Source organism: Sapajus apella, unplaced genomic scaffold, assembly GCF_009761245.1.
Source record: "Sapajus apella isolate SASKATOON/1434 unplaced genomic scaffold, GSC_monkey_1.0 scaffold3, whole genome shotgun sequence".
Classification (NCBI taxonomy): domain Eukaryota; kingdom Metazoa; phylum Chordata; class Mammalia; order Primates; family Cebidae; genus Sapajus; species Sapajus apella.
The window spans coordinates 42,855,600-42,878,934 of record NW_022436943.1 but is presented as its reverse complement, the minus strand read 5'-3'; the positions used below and the strand labels follow the sequence as shown (position 1 = coordinate 42,878,934).

At 38.2% G+C, this 23,335-nt stretch overlaps 1 non-coding gene across 1 annotated transcript; it reads right to left on the bottom strand.

The window, feature by feature from the left end:
* Nucleotides 1-15,906: 15,906 nt before the first annotated feature.
* LOC116536125 lies at nt 15,907-16,027 on the bottom strand. Its single transcript, XR_004262490.1, has one exon. It is a non-coding gene; the product is annotated as a small nucleolar RNA SNORA32 (small nucleolar RNA).
* Nucleotides 16,028-23,335: the final 7,308 nt, after the last annotated feature.

Sequence of the window (23,335 nt, the reverse complement as noted above, 5' to 3'; positions counted from 1 at the left end):
TCAGTCTTGGAGTATATTCTGTGTGCAGATGAAAAGAATGTGAATATATATTTTGTAGTTGATAGGTATGGTATTCTGCAGATGTCTATTAGGTCAAATTGGTCAAGTGTAGAATTTAAATCCAGAACTTCTTTGTTAGTTTTCTGCCTTCATTATCTGTCTAATGCTGTCAGTGGGGTGTTGAAGTCCTCCATTCATGTATAGAATTTTGAAACTTAGAAATGTAGACTGAACAGAGACAGTGTGAACAAAGGCATAAGAATGAGAAAATTGAGGACTTGTTCAGGAAATGATAAGGGGTTTAATTCATCTGGAGGGAAGAAGATAATGGGAGAAATGATTGGAAAATAGACTGTAGCTATCAACTGTTATAGGAGTCTAAATGACAAAGTGTACAGTTTAGTAGTTTTCTCTCTCTCTCTCTCTCTTTCTCTTTCTTATCTTCTGGTGGGAATTGTAGGGTCAGGCTGTGTTTAGGAACATTATTCTTGAGGAATTTCTGTTTGATTACAGGAGGAGGTAACTGGAGGTAAACATTGCAGTTGACACATTTTTGCAGCAGTTTAAGGAAGATAATGAGGACCAGAACTAGCAGAGTGGTAAAGAGAATGGAAAGAGAAGGTGGGAGGTAGCAGGTAGGAGATAATTTACCCTCACTGGTGCTCTGGCTAGATATGAAAGGGCAGGGTAGTGTAGATATAAACATGACACCAGATTCTGACCTTTGGTAACTAGATTGTGGTAACATTTTGCTGGAAGCCAGATAGCTTCTGTGATGAAACATCTCTGCCATCAGACTGCCTGGGTTCACATCTTTAGATCATAGATTCTTTACCTTACCAATCTGTGCTTCAGTTTGTTTTTCTGTCTGTAGGATGGAAGTGCTAATAATTCTCTCTTCTTAGGATTGTTTGGCTAAATAAAATATTCACAGAAAGTCCTGCAGCCCTTCTCAATTGGGTCCTGTGAGAGAATGAAGTCTTGATGCCTTGAGGAATCCACTGCAATAAATTAATTTCTCTTTCCTGCATCTTTAGTGGTACTTGCATGTAACACACACCATAGGGAGCTGTGGAACATCTCCTAAAGAAAAAGTTAGAAGGGGCTTGTTATAAGATTTGGGCTTGAGTTAGGTGATTTTGAGGATATTTCATGAAAGTTGGGTTCTGTCCTGGATTGAGTACTGACAAGTAACAAAAGTCATTTGATGACTGGTTGTCTTAATTATCTTTATTGCAGAGGCAGGACAAAGTAACCACAGATTTTGTTTTTGGAGAAGAGGCAATAGTTTCCTGTGTTAGCTGAAATGGAAGAAATTTGGTCATTTTCGTGGTTGTGCGATGTCTTTATTTTTATCTACATCAGACATGATTATGGGGTGTACTAATCAAACTTCTACTCTTTTCCATTGACTTTCAGGACTTCCCAGGGTGGAGCTGAAGCTTCAAAAGAATTATTTCTTGCTGGGGCTGCCCTGTGTGTCCAGGTCATCTGCAAACCAACTAGAATAGTGACTTTTAAGCATTTTAGGCTATGAACCAATATGCATAAATGCGTATTCACATATACACATACCCACATACCACCCTTTATAAAAGGGTTTTGTTTTGTTTTTTGAGTTGGAGTCTTGCTCTGTCATCCAGGCTGGAGTGCAGTGGCGCAATCTTGCCTTGCTGCAACCATAGTTGGGTTCAAGTGATTCTCATGCCTCAGTCTTCCGAGTAGGTGGATTACAGGCACCCAACACCACGCCTGGGTAATTTTTATATTTTAGTAGAGATGGGGTTTCACCATGTTGGCCAGGCTGGTCTCGAACTCCTGACATCAAGTGATCCACCTGCCATGGCCTCCCAAAGTGCTGGGATTACAGGCATGAGCCACTGCGCCTGGTCTATAATATGTTAAGGTTGTGTAGTCCATATTTAGCCTTTGCTTTTTAACAAAAGGAAGCCATTGAATACTTTTGTATAGTAGAATGAAATGATCTCCAAATAACCCAACTTCAGAATTAACTGGGTGAGCACAAGGGCATGTAAGGTGACCAGTTAGGTCATTCCAATTACCCAGCTAAGAGATAATGATGGTGTGGACCAGATTCTGGCAGTGGAGATGGGGAGAAAACATTTTAGAAATAATTGCAAAGTAAATATTTTGTATTTATGATTTTTAGTTGAAGTGACAGAAACAAACCAATACTAGAAAAGCAAGGCTAATCACAAGATTATAGGACTGTCTCCAAAGAAATGTAGGGATATAGCTGGGTCTTAGAAAAGGCCAGGAAACAAGAAAATGGAAAGTCTTAGGAAACTCAGACAGAAACTTTCCTTTATCTCTCATCTCTTTTTCTAAATTTTCATGGCCTTCTCTATCTAAGCATACTGGTTTAATCTATGATATCTACACAGGGTGGAAGATAGCCATAACATGTCTCCAATTTTCAACATCTCCTCTGTTTAAAAGAAGGCATGCAAAATTGAATATAAAATTTCTTAGTTTTAATTCTAATTTCTCAGGAGGGTGAATAAGGTTGGCCAATGTCAATCGTTATAAGTGGATTCAGGAGGAAGTTTTATGGTTAAAATAAGATTCTGGGGACCCATCCCATTAGATAGATATATGGTTGGAGTTAGGAATACACATGAGGAAGTTACTCTAAAAATTTCTATTTTCTCATGAAGTGGGTTGCTGATAGTAAGAGAACGTGGGAGGGTCAAAGATTTAAGGATACTGGTAAATAATTGAAATGACAATTGCAGAAAGAGAGAAACTGAGTAGAGGGTCTTAGTGTGAGACCCTAATTGAGAGCTCTTGTGGAATTAACAATCTTCAATTTTTGGTGGTATTAATCTACAAATTGACAGAGATACAAAAGGGTTAAGTATTAGATGATGACAATAATGGCACATGGATCTGAAGAATGAGAAGATGTATGAAGAGAAGAGACTCATGGGTAGAGTGAAAGTAGAAAGAATAGCATGTGTAAATGCCCTCAGGTAGGAGGGCTTTGGTGGGTTTGAGGCTCCAGGAGAAGTATAGGAATGTTTGCAGGTTCAAGTCACCAACTGGCTTTTCTTTAGTTTAGCACCTTGTACAGTGCCTCTAGTGGCCAACTTCATTTTTGCATATAGTATGTGCTCAATAAATACTTGTTGAATGAATCTAGCCTTATCTGTGTTATATCTAGCAATTTTCCTTCAAAGTTTCTGTCCTCTAGATGGCATCCTTCCTTAATTTACAGAGGCAACAAGAGTTTTTATCCCACACTGAAAGTTTACATGAATATTCTGGGTCTCAATATCCTCATCTGTAAAATATGGGTTTAATAGTAAGACTTATCTCATAGGTAGTATATTAGGCTGTTCTTGTGTTGCTATAAAGAAATACCTGAGAGTAGGTAATTTACAAGAAAAGATGTTTAATTTGCTGATGGTTTTTCAGGCTGTGCAGGAAACACAGTGCCAGCATCTGCTTCTGGGGAGGCCTTAGGAAGCCTTTACTCATGGTGGAAGGCGAAGAGGGAGCAAGCATCTCACATGAGGAGAGCAGGAACAAGGTGGGGGTGGGGGATGGGGGAGGAAGGTGCCACCAGTTTTAAATGACCAGGTCTTGTGAAACTCCCTATCACAAAGAAAGCACCAAGCCATGAGGGATCTGCTTCCATCATCAAAACACCTCTCCCCAGGCCCCACCTCCAGTATTGGGGATTACAATTCAACATGAGATTTGGGTGAAGATAAATACCCAAACTATATCATTCTACCCTTGCCCCCCCTCCCAAATCTCATGTCCTTCTCATGTTGCAAAGTACAGTCATGCTTTCTCATCAGTCCCTCAAAGTATTAACTAATTCCAGTGTTAATGTTCAAAGTCGCATCTGAGACAAAGCAAATCCCTTCCACCTATGAGCCTGTAAAATAAAAAAGCAAGTTAGTTGCTTCCAAGATACAATGGGAACATGGGCACTAGGTAAACACTCCTGTTCCAAAAGGGAGAAATTTGCCAAAAGAAAGCAGCTATAGGCCCCAGACAAGTCTGAAACCCGGCAGGGTAGTCATTAAATCTTCAAACTCTAAAATAATGTCCATGTCGCACATCCAGGGCACACTGGTGCAAATGGTGGGCTCCCAAGGCCTTGGGCAGTTCTGCCCCTGTGGCTTTGCAGTGTAAAGCCCCCTCAGCTGCTCTCACAGGTTGTTGAGTGCCTGTGGCTTTTCCAGATGCAGCATGCAAGCTGCTGATGGATTTACCATTCCGGAGTCTAGAGGATGGTTGCCTCCTTCCACAGCTCCACTAGGCAGTGTGCTGATGTCGACTCTGTGTGGGGCCTCCAACCCCACATTATCCCTCCCCACTGCCCTAGTAGAGATTTTTCTATAGGGACTCCGCCCCTGAAGCAGGCCCCTGCTTGGGCACCTGGGCTTTCTCATATAACCTCCAAAAGCTAGACAGAGGCTGACAAGCATTTTTCACCCTTGTACTCTACATACCTGCAAGCCTAACACCACATGTAAGCAGCCAAGGCCTACAGCAGCTTGCACTCTCTAGAGTGGTGACATAACCAATACCCGGGGCCCTTTGAGCCACAGCTGGAGCTGGAGTGACTGGGATGCAGGGAGCAGTGTCCTGAGGCTGCAGAGGGCAGCAGGGTCCTGGGCTTGGCCCATGAAACCATTCTCTGGTCCTATGCCTCTGCAGTTGTGATGGGAGGGGCTGCCTAGAAGATCTCTGAAACTCCTTTGAGGCATTTTCCCCACTGTCTTGGCTTTCAGCACATGGCTCCCTTTTAATTATGCAAATTTTCCTAGCAAGGGATTGCTACCACAGCCTGCTTGAATTTCTCCCCACAAAAAGCTTTTCTTTCTCTGTCACATGGCCACCCTATAAAATTTCCAAACTTTTATGCTCTTCTTCCCTTTTAAATAGAAGTTCCAACTTTAAGTCATTCTTTTGCTCCTGCATCTGAGAATAGGCTGTTTGAAGCAGCCAGGAAACATCTTAAATACTTTGCTGCTTAGAAATTTTTTCTCCCAGATATGCTTAATCATCACTATAAAGTTCCAGCTTCCACGGAGCCCTAGAGCAGGGGCACAGTGCAGTCAAGCTCTTTCCTATGGCGTTACATGTGTGACCTTTGCCTTAGTCACTAATAAGTGCCACATTTTCATCGGAGACCCCAGCAGCCTGGACTTCAACTGTGCATTTCATTGTCAGCATTTTGGCCACAATCATTTAACCAGTCTCTAAGAAACTCCAAACATTTCCTCTTCTTCCTGTCTTCTTCGGAGCCCTCCAAACTCTTCCAGCCTCTGCCTGTTACCCAGTTCCAAAGCTGCTTCCACATTTTCAGGTACCTTTATAGCAATGCTCTGCTCCTTTGTTCCAATTTTCTGTATTAGGCCATTCTTGCATTGCTGTAAAGAGCTATCTGAAACTAGATAATTTATGAGAAAAGAGGTTTAATTGGCTCATCATTCTGCAGGCTGTACAGGAAATATAGTGTTAGCATCTGCTTCTGGGGTGGGGGGTTCTCAAAAATATTTTTTACTTAGGTGGTAGGTGAAGGGGGAGCAGGTATCTCATTTGGGAAAAGCAGGAGCAAGAGAGAGAGCTGGGGGGAAGGTGCCATACACTTTTAAATGACAAGATCTTGTGAAAATTATCACAATGACAGCATCAAGCCATGAGAGATCTGCCCCCATGATTAAAACACCTCTGACCAGGCCCCATGTCCAGCATTGGGGATTACAATTCAATGTGAGATTTTTGTGGAGATAAATATCCAGACTATATCAGATAGTGTGAGATTTCAATCAAATAAAACATGTAGGCCAAGTACAGTGGCTCATGCCTGTAATCCCGACAGTTGGGAGGCTGAGGCAGTTAGATTGCTTGATCCCAGTAGTTTGAGACCAGCTTGGGCAACAGGGCAAAACCTCATCTCTACAAAAAATATTAAAAAAATCACTGAGCATGGTGGTGCATGCCTATAGTTCCAGCTACTCAGGGGGCTGAGGTAGGAAGATGGCTTAGGCCTGGGAGGTCGAGGCTGGAGTGAGCCATGACTGTGCCTATGCTCTCCAGCCTGGATGACAGAGCCAGATCCTGTCTCAAAACATACACACACACACACACACACACACACACACACACACACACCCCCCCCATGTAAAGCACTCAGTGGCTGTCTTAGTCATTAGTACCTATTAATGTAATCACTAAGTTTATTGTTATGGTGATTATTTCAGCCTTGAGATTACATGTGTTCATGTTATTGTCTTGGCCAGAAAGATTTACATTTATATGGGGCATTGGCAATTTGGAAGACCCATCTTAATTGTGTCCAAGTCCTTTGAGGAGCTAGCCCTTATCAGTTCTGAATCTAAGTGTTCCGAGTGTGATGCCTAGTCCAGTGACAGGGTAGCCACCTTGGAGGCTCGTGTGAATACTCATGCTTCATCCTTCCTGATTCAAAGGGGGCCAGGAAGTCCAACCAGGGCTAATAAAATGCATAATAATTTGAGAATTTTTGGAAAAGAAAAATAGCTTTGTCTTTCCTCTATGGAAACTACAACAGGACAAAATCACTTTCACCTGAAATAGTGTGAGGGGAGGCTGTGAGATTTGCATCTGTGAAAGCCATGGTTACTACAGGGGGAGCTGAGAGAGCCTTCGTTGCCAGCCTGAGTGATCAAGCAGAATACTAAGGGAATAAATCCTTAAGAATTGACTTCTGGGTGATATTTTTTGAGCTCCTGGATAAAACCTGTCTGAAACCAATTATGTTATAGATCTTTTTCATTATGTGAGCTAGTGTATTTCATTCACTGTTTAAATGAGATTAAGTTGGGATTTTGTTATTTGTAATATATAATCCTAATTGATATGCAATTTTCATCAAGAATGTGATTTATTTATCTTATGTGAAGTATACATTGGCAGAAATAGAATTATTCTTTCAATAATCTTATCTAGAAATTCCTTTGCTAGGCTAATCAATAGATATCATGCCAGTAAGTACTATATATATTCATTTATTTCAGTATAAGTCAAACTCTAGGACAACATAGTTTTTGAAAAATCAATGTCTCTCTTAATAATTAGGCTGTGATTCTCATTGGCTATCTCTGGGCAAATTATTTCTGCATACAAATTAGTCTTTATTCTACAGTTTATTTCCCTTTTCATGTAAAATAAGAATATTTCAGAAATCTATTTTATTCACACTTCAGAAAGCTAAGTTCAACACTTTGCTATTTAATATCTAATATTTAATTTCGATATTTCCATTATATTCACATTTTGGGAGATCATACTTTGTATTATTCACAGGGGGAATATTTGAGGTGGAAGGAACTTTGAATCAGCTACAACTGGGTTCCAATCTCAGTTCTGCTACTTACTAACTAGCTCAGTGAACTTGGACTAGTTATTTAACTCTGAGTCTCAGTCTTTTTTTTTTTTTTCAAATAGAGAGTGATACTTTCATCTTCCAGAGAGACATGCAGTGAACAATACTGAGACAGCTTATGTAAAGCTTTTACACTAAAGCACCCAAAAGCCCATAACTTATTTTCTTTTTTTTTCTAATTAGCACATTTAGATTTGTCCCTCAAAATGTTTACTGTGAAGACATGCCAAACAGATATATTGTTCTTTGCTTCAAAAATATTAAATGTTTTGCTGGGCATGGTGGCTCACGCCTATGATCCCAGCACTTTGGGAGGCTGAGGTGGGTGAATCACCTGAGATCGGGAGTTTGAGACCAGCCTGGCCAACATGGCAAAACCCCATCTCTACTAAAAATACAAAAAAATTAGCTGGGAATGGTGGTGTGCACCTGTAATCCCAGCTACTTGGGAGGCTGAGGCAGGAGAATCGCTTGAACTTAGGAGGCGGAGGGTTGCAGTGAGCTGAGATTGTGCCATTGCACTCCAGCCTGGGCAAAAAGAGTGAAACTCCATCTCAAGGAAAAAAAAAAAAAAATATATATATATATATATATATATATACACACACACATATATATATACATATATATATACACACACATACATAGGGAGAGAGAGAGAGAGAGAGACAGACAGAGAGACAGATAGAGTGAGTTAGATAATGTTTCTCTTTATTTACTAGATTCTAAACACTCCATGGAAAGGGGCTAGTTGTATTTAGATTAGATTGTGCTGAATGCTAATTTGATGTCAGGTTTATGAATTACTTCAAACAGTGTATCTCTCATATTTCTTACCACACTAAGCATTTAGAATTTTGAGGAATAAAGAAAGCCATTGAATCCCTCTCCTTTCCATAATATCCATACATCCATTTACTTGTATATTGTTCTAGTTTTTGCTGGAGAGCTTCATTTATTTTTTAACTTCATTTTATTTTGTGTTGCTAACTGTGTAGCTCATAATAAGGAAAATGAAAAAATATGCATGCAGTCATACTGCAAACTGTGACCCATCCATTTAATGTGAGCTGAGAGAGAAGTAGCTCCCCCTTTAGTTTTATTCTTATTTTTGAAGGCTTCTTAACATTTGGATCCCAAGTCTGAAGGAAGAGTTTTGTTCTTCACATTTTTTTTTTTTTGGTATAAATGTCTTGAATGGTTTTCATGTAAAATAAATTTTGCTTTTCCTTTGGATCTCAGTCCTAACTTTGACAATCAGAAACCATTTTGAAACCTCCCAGTTACATACCTTGCCCAGTGGTCTGATGGCCATGACCTTTTCATGCCAATTGGATCCTTCCTCAGTTCCCAGCTGGAGGGTCAGCCGAAGTAGCTAAGAAACCTTCTTAAACAGAGGGATAAACAGATCCACATTTGAATTTGTCTGAATACTAGTATAATTACATGAATGACTTAGCTATCCTTTTTACCGTGCAAGTTGAATTCAGAAGGGAGAAATAACGCCTTGAAAGTAAGTGAAGACAGAAGTAGGGGAACAAGACATTATCCAGTGTCATCTGAGGTATCTCTTTATCTGAAATGATAGTCACAGTTTGTTACCAAGAGTCAAGGTGGCATGGTGGTTAACATCATGGGCTCTGGTGTCTTTTGGGTTTGAATGTAGACACCCAGAAGTTTGAATCTGCCACTTTTTAGCTATGTGATATTGGCAAGCCCCTGTGCCTCTGTGAAATGGAGAAAACAAGACCTACTTCAGGGCTCTTGTGAAGAGAGGTAAAGATAAATAACACAATGGCACATATAACAGTGCCTGTCGTAGTGTAAATGCTAAAAAATGTAAGCTTTAGTTGGTATTGTGTCTCTGGGTATTTGATTTAATGACACTCTGAACAGATAGTTCAAATAAATAAATTCAAAATGTGTTGATGAATTACCAGGTAAATATAATTTTAGGGTTCTAGTAAATTTGATCAAGTGGAAATCATTGAGAGGATATTTATGATATGTGTTAATTAAAATTATGATACTGGAATCACACAAGCATTTTTCAGGAATCTTCAGAAATTTCTTTATAAGCACAGATAAAAGGGTAGTTTACAAATAAGGCCTAAAGGAAAAATCCACAAATGCATTTTGATTTCCAATGCAGCGCTTTTGTTATTTCCCTGAAAACGAAATCTGAAGGCCCACTTGAGCTATTCCCATTCTCTCCTTACCTCTTTTCTTAAAAGAGCTTGAAAGAATCATCTCTACTTGAGGTTACAACTTATCATCTACAGTTTTCTCCTGGATTCATCACCTCATTTCACTGCTCCTCTGCAGCTGTTTTGTGGAAGACATTCGACAGCCTGAACTGCTAAAAACCCCAGCAAATCCTTCTTAGTCTTGACCGATAGATGCTTCAGACCGTCAGGCTGTGTTTGCTTTTCTTTTCTTCCTGAAACTCTTCTCTTTTGGCTTCCTTATTCCTATGCTTTCCTACATCTGTATGTACTTCTTAATCTTTTCAGAAGTCTTTTTTTGCAGCTATGTTTTCAATTATTGTATTCTTCAGAATTTGTCTGTTGAACACACTAACACTTGCTCCTTCATTAATTTTATCCTAGCCAAAAATTTCAAGTGATACCTAAATGGTCTCAATTTATGTCTTAGTTGTTTATATGTCTGTCTCTTAGATACCATGGTGCCCCATAAAAATCTGAAGGTCAGTATGACCCAAACCAAAACTTATTATTTTTCTTCCCACTGCAAAGTTACTTCTCAATAATCCTTATTTACATGTATAATTCTATCATCAGTATGCTCATTTAAGTCAGAAACTTTGAAATCATGCTAGTCTTTCTTCTCCACAACTGCCAGTATTTCTCATTGGTTCACAAGACCAGTTGGATTTAGCTTTTAAATGACTTACCTCTATCCTTTTCTTCATACCAGCAGATTCATCCTTAGTTTCCGTTTTTCTAATTTTTTGCTTGCATTATTAACACGATTTATATTGTGGAGTGAGGAAGGAATATAAAGGTAACTAAAGAACATTGAATTCTTGGAGAAAAAGAAACCTATATAAGGAGAATTTCTAATATAACGTGGGAAGAGTATGGCAAGTTGGCATTTGATTGATACATTTTACAATAAGATGAAATCTAGGGCTACTGATTATTGAAATGTGATACTCCAAAGGTCAGATGATAGTTTTGAGGAAATGGTGATGTTTGAATATTCCCAAGGGATTTTCTGTTCTACTGAATACCTGTGCCACTGAATTCTGTCTCAATTTAATTAATTTAAAAAGTATTTATCAATTATGTACTGAAAATTGGACAGGTACATATGCAGAGCTGAAGCCATCATCTTACTCCCAGACTGACCTCTGTTTTCCCTGTCTTGGTAAGTGGTACCTGCAGAAGGTCATTCTATCACCCTAGAAACCTCAAAATTTTCCCTGCTCTCCCATCCCAGAATCCTCACTTTGATTCCCCGTCACTGGGGGAATCAATCCCAGTAGCTGGGATTATAGGCGTGTACCACCACGCCTGGCTCATTTTTTGTATTTTTAGTAGAGATGGGGTTTCTCCATGTTGGCCAGGCTGGTCTCAAACTCCTGACCTCAGGTGACCTGCCTGCCTCGGCCTCCCAAAGTGCTGGAATTACAGGCCTGAGCCACTGCACCTACCAATAACCTTCTAAATAGACTTTACACCAATAGCATTTTTCTTAGTTCAACTCATCTTTTATGTTGCCAGCACTGTTATCTACCTGAAAACGGAATTAAGTCTGTCCTTGCCTCCACTGCTTTTCAATGGCTGCAAGCTTAAAGCTCAGTATTCTTCACCAGCTATTCCAGGCCTTTTATAGCTGGTTCCAGTTTACATTCACAGTCGCTTTCTTTTCTGCATCTTGTACCCCAGTTACTTCTTGCCATTCCTCAAATAAGCTAGGCCTTCCTTCGTGCATTTTTGTACAAGCTGTCCCCTTTGCAAAAAAGCTGTTTTCCCTTAGTCCACCTGGCAAATTTCTCTTGAACTCACAGGTCACCCAGGCCTCTGGCCTTTTCTTCACAGTCCTGTGTTATACCTCTACGATATATAACTCACACTTGCCTATTTACCTCATACTTTGTGAACAGCTGGAAAGCATGAATTTTTGTTTATTCACTTCAGAATTTTCTGAGCTTTTTATGTAGTGGGTGTGTAGTCGTTCCTAGGAAAGATTTATTAAATGAATAATCACATTAGAAGATGACATTCTATTTTAAGTTATGCACATAGTTTAATATCTTATATAATTATGCGTAAGTACATGTTTACAGTTTTGTTTGGTTCTCCAGCCACAGGGATTTTGATGTGACTTCTACAGAAAAAATTGTAATTGTGCAAGATTTCAATGGAGATATTTAGTGGCCTTGTTATCTAGGCACTGTAGGCTATGAAAGCAAGACAAAAGAGAGCGAGAAAGAAGAAAGAGGAGGAAGGAAAGAACACAGAGAAAAGGAGAGAGAAAAGAAAGATGAAAAAAATGATAGAAAAAAGATAAACTGCCATGGGCATAAATATGAACTGGTTTCATCATCAAAGCTCTGACTTGTTATCTCCTTAGAGGCCATTCTAGTAACCCGATCCACTTTTTCATCCCCAACTTCAACTTCGCTCAATCAATCAGCATAATTAATCATCGCTAATAATACTTCTTTGGTTTCTTTTCTGTTTTTCATTCTCCTCTTTCCTTTGTCAGGATACTTTAACCCTTTATTCATCCTCCTCTATCAAAATCCTACATAAGCCCTCGAGATGTCACCGCCTCCAGAAAGACTTTCCTGATTCTCTCACTGAATGAAAATTTCCTTTCCTCAACTTGCCTAACACTTTTTACTCCTTTTAAGGCCCTCATCACAAGCTGCCCTCTACTGTGGTTATTTGTGTACTTAGGTTATCTCGCCTATTAGGGTTTAAGCTTCTTAAATTCAGGAAAAGCCTCTTATGTCTCTCCTCCCTACTTTCCCCCAGCAGTGCTTGTTAGGGTTTTGACATTCATCAGGTATTTGCAACATAAAATGGAAATGAGTCATAAGCCTTGATATAGTGTGAAGATTTTCACTACCCAAATATCATGTTGAATTGCAATCCCCAATGTGGGAAGTGGGGCTTGAAGGGAGGTGATTGAAGCATGGGGCTGGATTTCTCAAAAATGGTTTAGCACCATCCCTTTGGTGCTGTTCTTGTGATAGCGAGTTGAATTCTTGAGTGATCTGGTGGCTTAAGAGCATGTGAAATATCGCTCCCCGCTATCTCTCTTTTGCCCCTGCTTTCGGCATGTGATATGCTGGGTTTCTATCTGCATTGCCCCCAGAAGCTGACCAATGTCCATGACATGCTTGTACAGCCCACAGAATTGTGAGCCAATTAAACCTCTTTTCTTTACGGATTACTCCGTTTCAGATATTTCTTTATAGCAATGCAAGAATGGCCTAATACAGGCCCTGTTTGGAATTAATAAGCTTCTTGGAGCCTGAACTATCAGATAAATATATGACTCTGCCTTAATCTTTGCTAAATTTTATGCAATGTCTTTATCTTATTTCTACTTTGTACTAAAAATCTGTATTTCAGAGTTATTAAAGAATATATTATTAAAACAGTAAGAGTACTTGTAAAGATTTTTAAAGTACCAATCTCCAGACTTCTTAGACCTGAAACATTACAATCTTGAAAGAGGCAATAAGTTACACTGTCAGGAACACAGACTCTGGGTCTAGATCAACTTGCTTCTGAATCCTGGCTCTGCTGCTTACAAGTTGTGTGACCTAAGTAAGCTCCTTAACTCATCTGTTCCTCATATTTAGTATCTATAAAACAGGAATAATAACAGTGCCTATCTTATAGGATTGATATGAAAATGAAATGCATTCATATATGTAAAATACATGGGACAGTATATAGTACATGGTTGGTGCCCAGTAGATTTTACCTATTATCTTACTATTTACTTTTACTACGATTATTATTTGCTTTCAGTTGCATATGACTGCTCCCTCAACGCTGACTCCAAAAGCATGAGCTTCTGAATAGTCAGTACCCTATTTTCTCAGTCTTTGTATTTCAAGTGACCCGCATAGTCACAGTGCCTGGTATAAACACGGAAAGAGAGAACCTTGAAGAAAATTCCTCCTTGGCCTAGAGGTGAACCTGAACTTGCATGGTCCCTGCCACGGGTATTCAAATAACCTCCTTTTCTTGCTCCCATCAACCTCTTATTTAATCCTGCTGGTTTTCATTTATTTTATAATTCAATCATAATGAATTTTAAAATCCATTCTAACTTCCAGGGATCTCTAGAGACTTGCTTCATCAGTCTGACATCACATTCATTTACATTTCTTATTTTTTGTTTCCTTGTATGAGGTCTAAGAGCTGTTCCAATAAAACACTTTTAAGATTGCATTACACATACTGTGCGCTATTTATTTCTGGCTAGATGTTCAAATTAATAAGCAAGAAATTGCTGATGCCTTGATCAACGATTACAAATGGTAAGGCTTTATCTGCTATAATTGAAAAAAACTGGACCTGGACTCTTCTTTTGTAACCGTCTAAGCTATTAGTTTAAGTGGAAAATATTTGCACAAAAAATATCCAATTCAAGTATAGGGAGATGTTAGAGGCCATCCAGCTTTATCACTTTCTCAAGATGGTAAGTTCTTCTGTATTCCCCATGACAAATAATAGTCTGTCTTCTGCCTGGATTGTACCAGGAAGAGTGAACACAATACTTTTAAAGTTCTCTTCTGCCTTTGGTGGACAATTTTAGTTAGTAGGCAATTGTTTCTTATAGTACTCTTAAAAACAACATAGGGTAGAAAAAATTCACCATCATCCGTGATGGCCTTCAAATATTTAAAAACAGGTATTTTATTTCTTGACATGTTACATATCAATAGATTGTACTAATGGAGCTCAAGAATTTACAGACCTGGAAGGCACATAAGCATAATTTAATCCTATTATTTGCAGAAATAAAAAATGGGAGGTTCAGTAAATTGCATGATGTCACTTATTTGTTCATTCAGTTATTGAATACTCAGTAACTGGCTTAAGAAATTTATATTTGAAAGTCCATTATAAACATATACAATTTTGTAATTTATTATAAGGAATAAACTATGGACACATTTATAATTTAGTTTATAAATAATGTTGAAGATCTTGGGGAGCCATAGCTAATCCATTCTTCTCCTCCCTCCATCCCCAGAGGCTATCACTAATCTATGTATGTTATTTAACATTCAGACATATTGTATCAGTTAGTGTCCCAGCAGGAAAGCAGAACCACTCTGAGTGATATGGAATAAAGGATGTGTAATGGAGATTAGGTTTTATATGATTGCAGAAGCTGTTGAAATACCTGAAGACTCTTGCCTCTGTCTCTGGTTGTGGGCTTAAATTACTATAGTTTAGTAGGGTCAGAGTAAAGAATATAAGATAGACATGGAGTAGGGCAGAGTGAGGATAAAATGGAACATACAACCTTGATTTACTACATGTATCTGCATCCATAAACAATATGTGAAGTTGTGTTTCATGTCTTCAAGCTTGACATTAAGGTCATCTATCTTTTCTTCTGTAAGATTTTCACTTTCATGTTATGTTTGTGAAATTTAACTATGTCGATAATTATTGTTGTTATTTGTGTTTTGTTTTATTTTGCATAGTATTGCATCGAATAATTTGACAATTTATCTACTCTTCTTGATCAATATTTAGATTGTTCCCAAATTTTCAATAGTCAACCAATGCTGCAATGGTTTTGGACATGTCTGTTTGAGCACTTAGGTGAGATTTCTCCAAGCTATAGAATTAAAAATACCTCATTTGATTATAGATTCTGCACATCTTCAGTTTTACTAGTAATTGCCAGTTTTCTTCTGAAAAGTGTAACAATTTACACTTTTACCAGCAGTGTTTGACGTTGGTGCTTCTCAACGGAGTTGGGGGGTGATTTTGCCCGCTAGGTGACATTTGATCATGTGTAGAGATACTTTTAGTTGTCACAACCAGTGGGGGTGGTGGCATTCTATTGGCATCCAGTAAGAAGAGGCAAGGTTTATATACTGAACATCCATTTTTTTTTCTTTTTAAATTTCTAGATAACAATTATATAACGTAAGTTTACATTTCTAGAATTGTTTATATACTGAATGTGAACGAGTCTTAGAACCAGCCACCCTAAGTTAGCTCCACTGTATACAAACCACTTGTTTATTAGCAACCCAGAAGGGTTACAATGTGTATTCACTAGGCAAAGCACTTTTGAAAGGGGCACGAGATCTATGCATGTACTCTGGTCAGGGAAAATTTGGAAGGTAGCTATTGTAAAATCTCATCGATTACCGATGAAATAGTTATTAGAAAATCAACTGTGGCTTGTATTGTATTTCTGTTGAATAGTGCTCATCCAGGTAATGGAAGTAAAACAAGTAACAGTTTAATAAAGGGTTAATAAAATGATCCTAATAGACTGCTTCCTAGCAAGGTAGCAGATAAAATAGTTAGTGGGAAATTATTTTATGGTCATGTCCACGGCGAATGAGAAATTGCATTCTTAAAATTTTGGCAATGACCATTTGCTAAACATCCTACAATGTGCAGGGCATTCCCGACAGTAAAGAATTATCTGCTATTGTAAACTGTGCTGCAGTGAACATTCGTGTGCATGTGTCCTTATAGTAGAAGCAACCCAAATGCCCATTGATGATAGACTGAACAGCGAAAATGTGGCACTTATACACGATGGAATATTATGCAGCCATCAAAAACGATGAGTTCATGTCCTTTGTAGGGACATGGATGAACCTGGAAACCATCATTCTCAGCAAACTGACACAAGAACAGAAAATCAATCACACTGCATGTTCTCACTCATAGGTGGGTGTTGAACAATGAGAACACATGGACACAGAGAGGGGAGCATCACACACTGGGGTCTGTTGAGGGGGAAATAGGGGACGGACAGCGGGGGGGTGGGGAGTTGGGGAGAGAGAGCATGGGGAGAAATGCCAGATATAGGTGATGGGGAGGAAGGCAGCAAATCACACTGCCACGTGTGTACCTATGCAGCAATCTTGCATGTCCTTCACATGTACCCCAAAACCTAAAATGCAATTAAAAAAAAGTAAAAAAAAAAATTATCTGGCCCACAATGACAAGTGTCCAGCTTGGGGAACACTGCTTTACATTCTTGCAGTGGGCACTGTCACTGTTTTATAGTTTGGCCAATCTGATGAGCGTGAAATAGTATCTCATTGCTTAAATTGTTATTTCACTGAAGTTTAAAATATTTTTCAAATGTTTATGTTAGCAATTCAGATTTTCTTATGTTATGAATTTTCTGCTCATATCTTTTGACTACCTTTTTTATTGGATTATATTGTTTTTGATTTGTGTGCGTGTCTGTGTATGAGTTTTTTTTATCAATTTTAAATACTCCATTTCTTGGATACATGCATCCAATGTATCTTTTCCCAGTCTTGAGCTTGTCTTTTTCTTTATGCTTTTGTTTCTGTTTTTTTGGAAATTTATTTTAAATTTTATTGTGACAAATCAACTAATCCATGTAGCTTACGATTTCTTGTATCTCATATCTATAATTTATAGAGCTGTTTTCTTTCTAAAGTTTATTAAGCAGTGCCTGTTATTAATGCATTTTCACACTGCTATGAATAACTACCTGAGATTTGGTAATTTATAAAGAAAAGAAGTTTAATTGAATCACAGTTCCGCATGGCTTGGGAGGCCTCAGGAAACTTATAATCATGGCGGAAGGTGAAAGGGAAGCAAAGTACATCTTACATGGCAGCAGGAGAGAGATGGGGAGGGGTAATGACACACATTAAAGCCATCGACTCTCTTGAAAACTCAGTCACTATCATGAGAACAGCAAGGGAGAAATCTACCCCTAAGGTCCAATCATCTCCTACCAGGCCCCTCCTTCATCATGTGGGGATTACAATTCTCGATGAGGTTTGGGTGGAGACACAGAACCAAATCGTATCAGTGCCTCTCATATTTTAGTTTTCCTTCAACCTGAAATTTATTTTTATGTATGTAATAAAGTAGAAATCAGATTTTAAAGATATGGATAATTATATCTTGAAAACACTTTTTGGTTATTTTCTTCCTTGTTGATATTTCATTTCCATTTGTTTCCTTGACAACCCTTTTTCTCATTATTATTTAAAAAATATTTCTCTGTTGTGTCGGCTTCCATCTTTTTGAAAGAGTCTTTCCTTTGCTCTTTCTTTAAATTTTTGCAGTTTCTGTGGTTTGCTCTTACTCTTTCTTTCTCTCCTTGTATGCTCATTCTGGATAAATATTACTGCTATGATTTACATCTCTAGTTTGGCTCTGTCTTCTGAAAGCCATTCCTATTTGTGTCCCCTGGATATTTCTACCTCAGTGACCACAGATACCCTACAAACAGCATTAACAAAACTAAATTCATTATTTTTCCTCTGCTCCTCTTCCTATTTTCCCATTTTTATATCTGTTTCATTGAACATCCAGTCATCCAACACTGGGTTCATACAGGAACCATAGATGATCCTCAATTCAAACTCATAGAACATTTATCTGGTCATATCATTGACTGGCTATCAAGGAATTAGATACCAGTTTTAGAATTGTGCATTTCCCTCCTCCTAGATTATTAAGGTTGATCTTTGTCTTTTGCATTTTGGTTGAAAGCCCCAAAATGAACAGTTCCAATCATTTGCCACTTAAACAAGATGATACTTTCTACCACCAACAAAAGAATTAATTTCTAAATGGTATCATATGTGTCAGCTGAAGGAAAGGTTCCAGTACATCAGCAGACAGGGCCCCATCCTGCACTGCCAATTCTCTGAATTCTGTGTAACTGATTTACATGCAGCATTTAACATCTTCAGGTCATCCAAGATTGGGGCTCACTAGCAGGTGACCTACAGATCTCTTCTCTCATCCTGTTGACTCCAATCAATTTCTTTGTGTGGCTCAATTTTATATACTGTCTTGGACTGTGGCTTAGACTAAAAATGGCACCATGCCAGTTAGTTTCAACATTGAAACATTTGCTCCTTTAACCACTCATAAATGGAGCATGAGTGGTGAAAAATGAGAATGTAGTGCTTACATTGTCCTGAATGTGTAACAAGATGATTATGAAGCACTTTGTTCACTGAGAGGCACATGGCAAGTACTTAATACATTGTTGCAAATATTGTTTTTATTATTGTACCTAAAAACTCTTCCCTTACTGCTTTTGATTGTGTATCTTACCACTAAACTCATACACCTCTCTAAGATAAACTCTGTGGCTGATTCAGTCCTGTAGCCCCGAAAGCCTCGCTTAGAGCCTGACCTATTGGAGATATTCAGTAGTTGGGGATTTAAATGAATTGTAAGTATCAGTGCCTTATTGAAAATGAGTTTATAAGATGCTTTCCTGGGAGCAGTTTTTAGTAGAAGGAGAGAGAATGCAGGAGGAGACTGGGTGCATGAGAATGAAAGGGGCACCACCATTGGAAGAAAAATAGCCAAATGTCTACCATATTGTGGGCATGAACTCTGAGATACTAGACCGTAAGATGCTTTTGATTTATGCTGTACATAGTATTGGTAGGACTTGCTAACAATTTGGAAAAACAGAGTATATCCCTATCAAACATCATATAGTAAAATGAATTCCAGACAGATTAAACGTGTAAATGGAAAAAATACAGCCATCAAATTTTGAAGGAAAATAGGGAGGGATGAATGCGTGAGCTTGGAGCAACATTTTCTAAGCATACCACCAAAAAAAGAAATTGATAAAAGACTTAATCTTATAAAAATAAGAAAAAAACCTGCCCTATTTAAAAATATTAATGAATGAAAGAGGGAAAAAAACAAGTTGTAATGCTATTTACAAAATATATGACTAGGTGTTAATATTCTTAACATGTGAGATACTCTAGTAAGTTAGGATGAAAAATATAGACAAGCCAATCAAAAAATTGACCAAGGGCATAAATATCCATTTCAAAAAAAGATGGACAAATCACCAATACAAATATAAAGAAAGTTACAATCAATAATTTAAAAATTGCCAATTAAAATATAATTTTCTGCTTTTTAAGTTGACAAACATTAAAAAAAATCACCAGCAATTTTCCATTTCCAGGGTGCACACTTTGTTATAAGGTGACTAAGCTCTGGAGACCTCATGTACAGCATGGTGGCTATAGTTAATAGCAATGTATTGTATGCTTGAAATTCTCTGAAAGAGTATATCTTGAGTATTCTTACCACAATAAAGAGAATGTAACTATATGAGGAGATAGATACATTAGCTGATTGTGGTAATCATTTTACAAAAAATATACATATATCAAACCATCATGCTGTACACTTAAATACATACAACTTGTATTTGTCAATTATACTTCCATAAATCTGGGGAAAAGATCACCAGTGTTGATAAGATTTTGGAAGAGGCACTTCTGTGTGCCACAGGTCATACATGGGTACCATCATTCTAGAAAGCAATTTGACATTATTTGTCAAAAACCAAAAATGTGTACTTATGTTTTGTCCCAGGAATTTCAATTCAAGGAATGTATAATTTGTACCCAGAGCTTTAACTGTGAGAACATTAATCAACTTGTGGTTTGTAAGTGGGATTACAATTCTATTATCCAAATGACTGTGCTGGTCATGATGCCGTTTGTATTTTAGTTATCTTGGGTCTTACTAAGGTCACTGTGAATCATTACATGACATTCTAGTTTTATACATCAATACCAAGAACTTGGATAATTTGAGTCTTCCCCGGAGATATATCTGAGTTTAGTGAAAGTAAACACGTTTCTGAGCCTACAAGTCTCAGACTGCAGATGCTGAAACATGGCAAATTTTCTTGTGTAATAAATTCCACTTAGAGAGACCTCTTAGGAGACCACCAGATCTCCCCAGATGACAGATTCCTCTGCTCCTCCATCTTGGCAGCAATGATAAAAGTTTCCTTGATTATATCTTCTATAGTATATATCAATTTTTTATTGCTATTATAAGATGTCACCATAAACTTAGCAGCTCAGACCAACACCCACATATTAGCTCATTTCTGTAGGTCAAGAGTCTAGGGAAGCTCAGCTGGGTTTCCTCCTTAACGTCCCAAAAGGCAGAAATCAAAGTGTCCTCCATGCTGGGCTCTTATCTGGAGGTTGTGAGGAAGAATCCATTTCCAAAGGCATTCAGGCTGTTGGCAGAATACAGTTCCTTACAACTGAGGGACTAAGGTCCCTTTCTTTTCTGACTCTCAGCCAAGGTCACTCTCAAATCCTCAAGGCTGGTCCTTGCAGTGCCCTCAGGCCTCTTCAAAGCCAGCAACAGCATAACAAATCCTTTTGGAATATTTTACTTCTGCTACCAGTCAGATAAATACTCCAATTTTAAAAGACTTCTGTGATTAGATTGGGCCCGCTAGGGTAATTTCTCCTTGAACTAACTCAGAGTCAACTGACTGAAAACCTCTAACTATATTTGCAAAATCTCTTTACATAATTATTTTCACAGTCCTGGGAATTAGGGTGGAAAATCTTGGGCGGGGGGTGCATTTTGGAATGCTTACTGTAACATAGTATCGCCAGCATTACTCTATGTCTCTGACTGTTGGTACAAAATAATGATAAAATTATAGAAGGTAGAAATTAATTAGGCTGTGCAGAGGTTATAAATACTCATTCCTACTATTTGGAATCATGGGGCTAGACAGGTATCAAAAGTGTGAGCCTGGCTAGGTGGGAACTGGGAAGAGTTAACACTGGCAGATTATTGCCATGGAGGAAACTGGCTCAGTTTTGCCCGATCTTTTGTGTTTCTAATAGATTATATATATATGTATGTGTGTGTGTATTTGTGTATATATATAGATATATATACTTATACATATATCTTTTATGTATATATAAGATATATCTAAAGTCTTCATTTTTAAGAGTTTATAACTAGTCTATAATTTTAAACACATTGCAAAAATGTTTACAACGTGCACACACACACACACACACACACACATACATATTTTAATTTTTTTGGGGGGGGAACAGAGTCTTGCTCTGTCACCCAGGCTGCAGTGCAGTGGTGCAATCTCAGCTCACTTCAATTTCCTCCTCCCAGGTTCAAGCGATTCTCCAGTCTCAGCCTCCCAAGTACCTGGGACTACAGGCATGCGCCACCATGCTCAGCTAATTTTGCATTTTAAGTAGAGACAGGGTTTCACCATGTTGGCCAGGCTGGTCTCAAACTCCTGACCTCAGGTGATCTACCTGCCTCGGCCTCCCAAAATGTTTACAACATATTTAACAGGCCAATTCCAAATTATATACCACTAGTTTTCAAGCTCTGCTTTGATCTCTCCTCTCTTCCTATTATAGTTCTGTGAAAACCCAAATACAGAGAGGTTAGAGAATGTACTTAAAGTCACATAGCAAATTAGTGACAAACCTGGAATAGAAGGTAAGTATACTGGCACTCAGAATAGATTTATTTCCCTTGTTATACTAGTTTCTTATTGCTGCTGTAACAAATTGCCACTGACTTAGAGGTTTAAAAATACAGCTTTATCTCTTACATTTCTGAAGGTCAGAAGTCCAAAATGAGCCTTAAGAGACTAATATCAAGGTTCTGGTTGGGCTGGATGCTTCTAAGGGCGCTATAGAGAATCCATTCCTGCCTCTTCCAGCTTCCAGAGGCTGCCAGCATTCCTCAGCTCATGGGCATTTCATTCCAGTCACTGCTTCCGACATCATATCACCTTTTACTGACTTTATCCTCCTGCCTCCTTCTTGTAAGGGCCATGGTGATTATATCAGGCCCATCTAAATAATGCAAGATAATCTCCCTAACTCACAATTCTTAACTTAATCATATCTGCAAAGTCTTTTTTGCCATATAAGGTAGCATATTGACAGGTGCCAGGGATTGGGATGTAGATACTTCGGGTGTGTGTGTGAGGGGAAATTATTCAGCCTCCCACATTACACTAAATACCATTGACTAATATTTAGCTTTCTCAAATTCCTCTGCTGTGAATAACACAACTACCCGATCAATCAAGAAAAGCATACTAGACAGCAACTTGCTCTGGCAGTGTGCCCAGCATTTGGGTAGCTTGGGCATAGCTACCCACCACAGCGTTTCACATTTATTTTCTGTAACTTAAACAGAAGTCAGACTTTCAAAGTGTTGGTTCTGAATTAAAGAAAAATTCTCAAGTAACCATAAATATTTATTTTTTTTGCCTTCTTCCTTCCCATCCCTCAGCTTTATGGTGTGTTGAATATTTTTTTATACTCAAAACTATTTTCCTTTTTCTTTTTGGTAAGTATTAAATTTGAGGGTTGAAACAAGGGAAGACACCTCATCAAGAAGTAATGGGTTTACCTTGCAGTCAGGGTAAAAAAATTCTCTCGGAATCAGACTTGCAGGAGTCTCCATCCTTAATCGATTTTACACTTCTACTTTACTTGCAGACACAATAATACTTGATCAAAAACATAAATGAGAAATCACAAGAATGTGCCTTCAAGTTTTTAAGTGAATCAGCATAAAGTTGTTCCATGGTTGTTTTGGCCATTTTTAAGAGGTAATAAAATTCAGTGGAAAAAGCTCAGTCAAATCAGTATTGTATTCTGCTTCATGTTCCCATCGCCAAGTTGGGAAGAGCCCTGTGTACCCTTATCTCACCATGTAATTTAAAAACGTGAAATGCGTAGATGATGTTCCTTTATAACTTTAGATGCTATTCATATTTTTCTTTTGCATGGGCTGAGGGTTAGGGGTTCAATTTTACGCACTCATCAAATTGAAATTTTGTGGTTGTGTTCTCCTCACTCTCAGCATTTGCTCAATT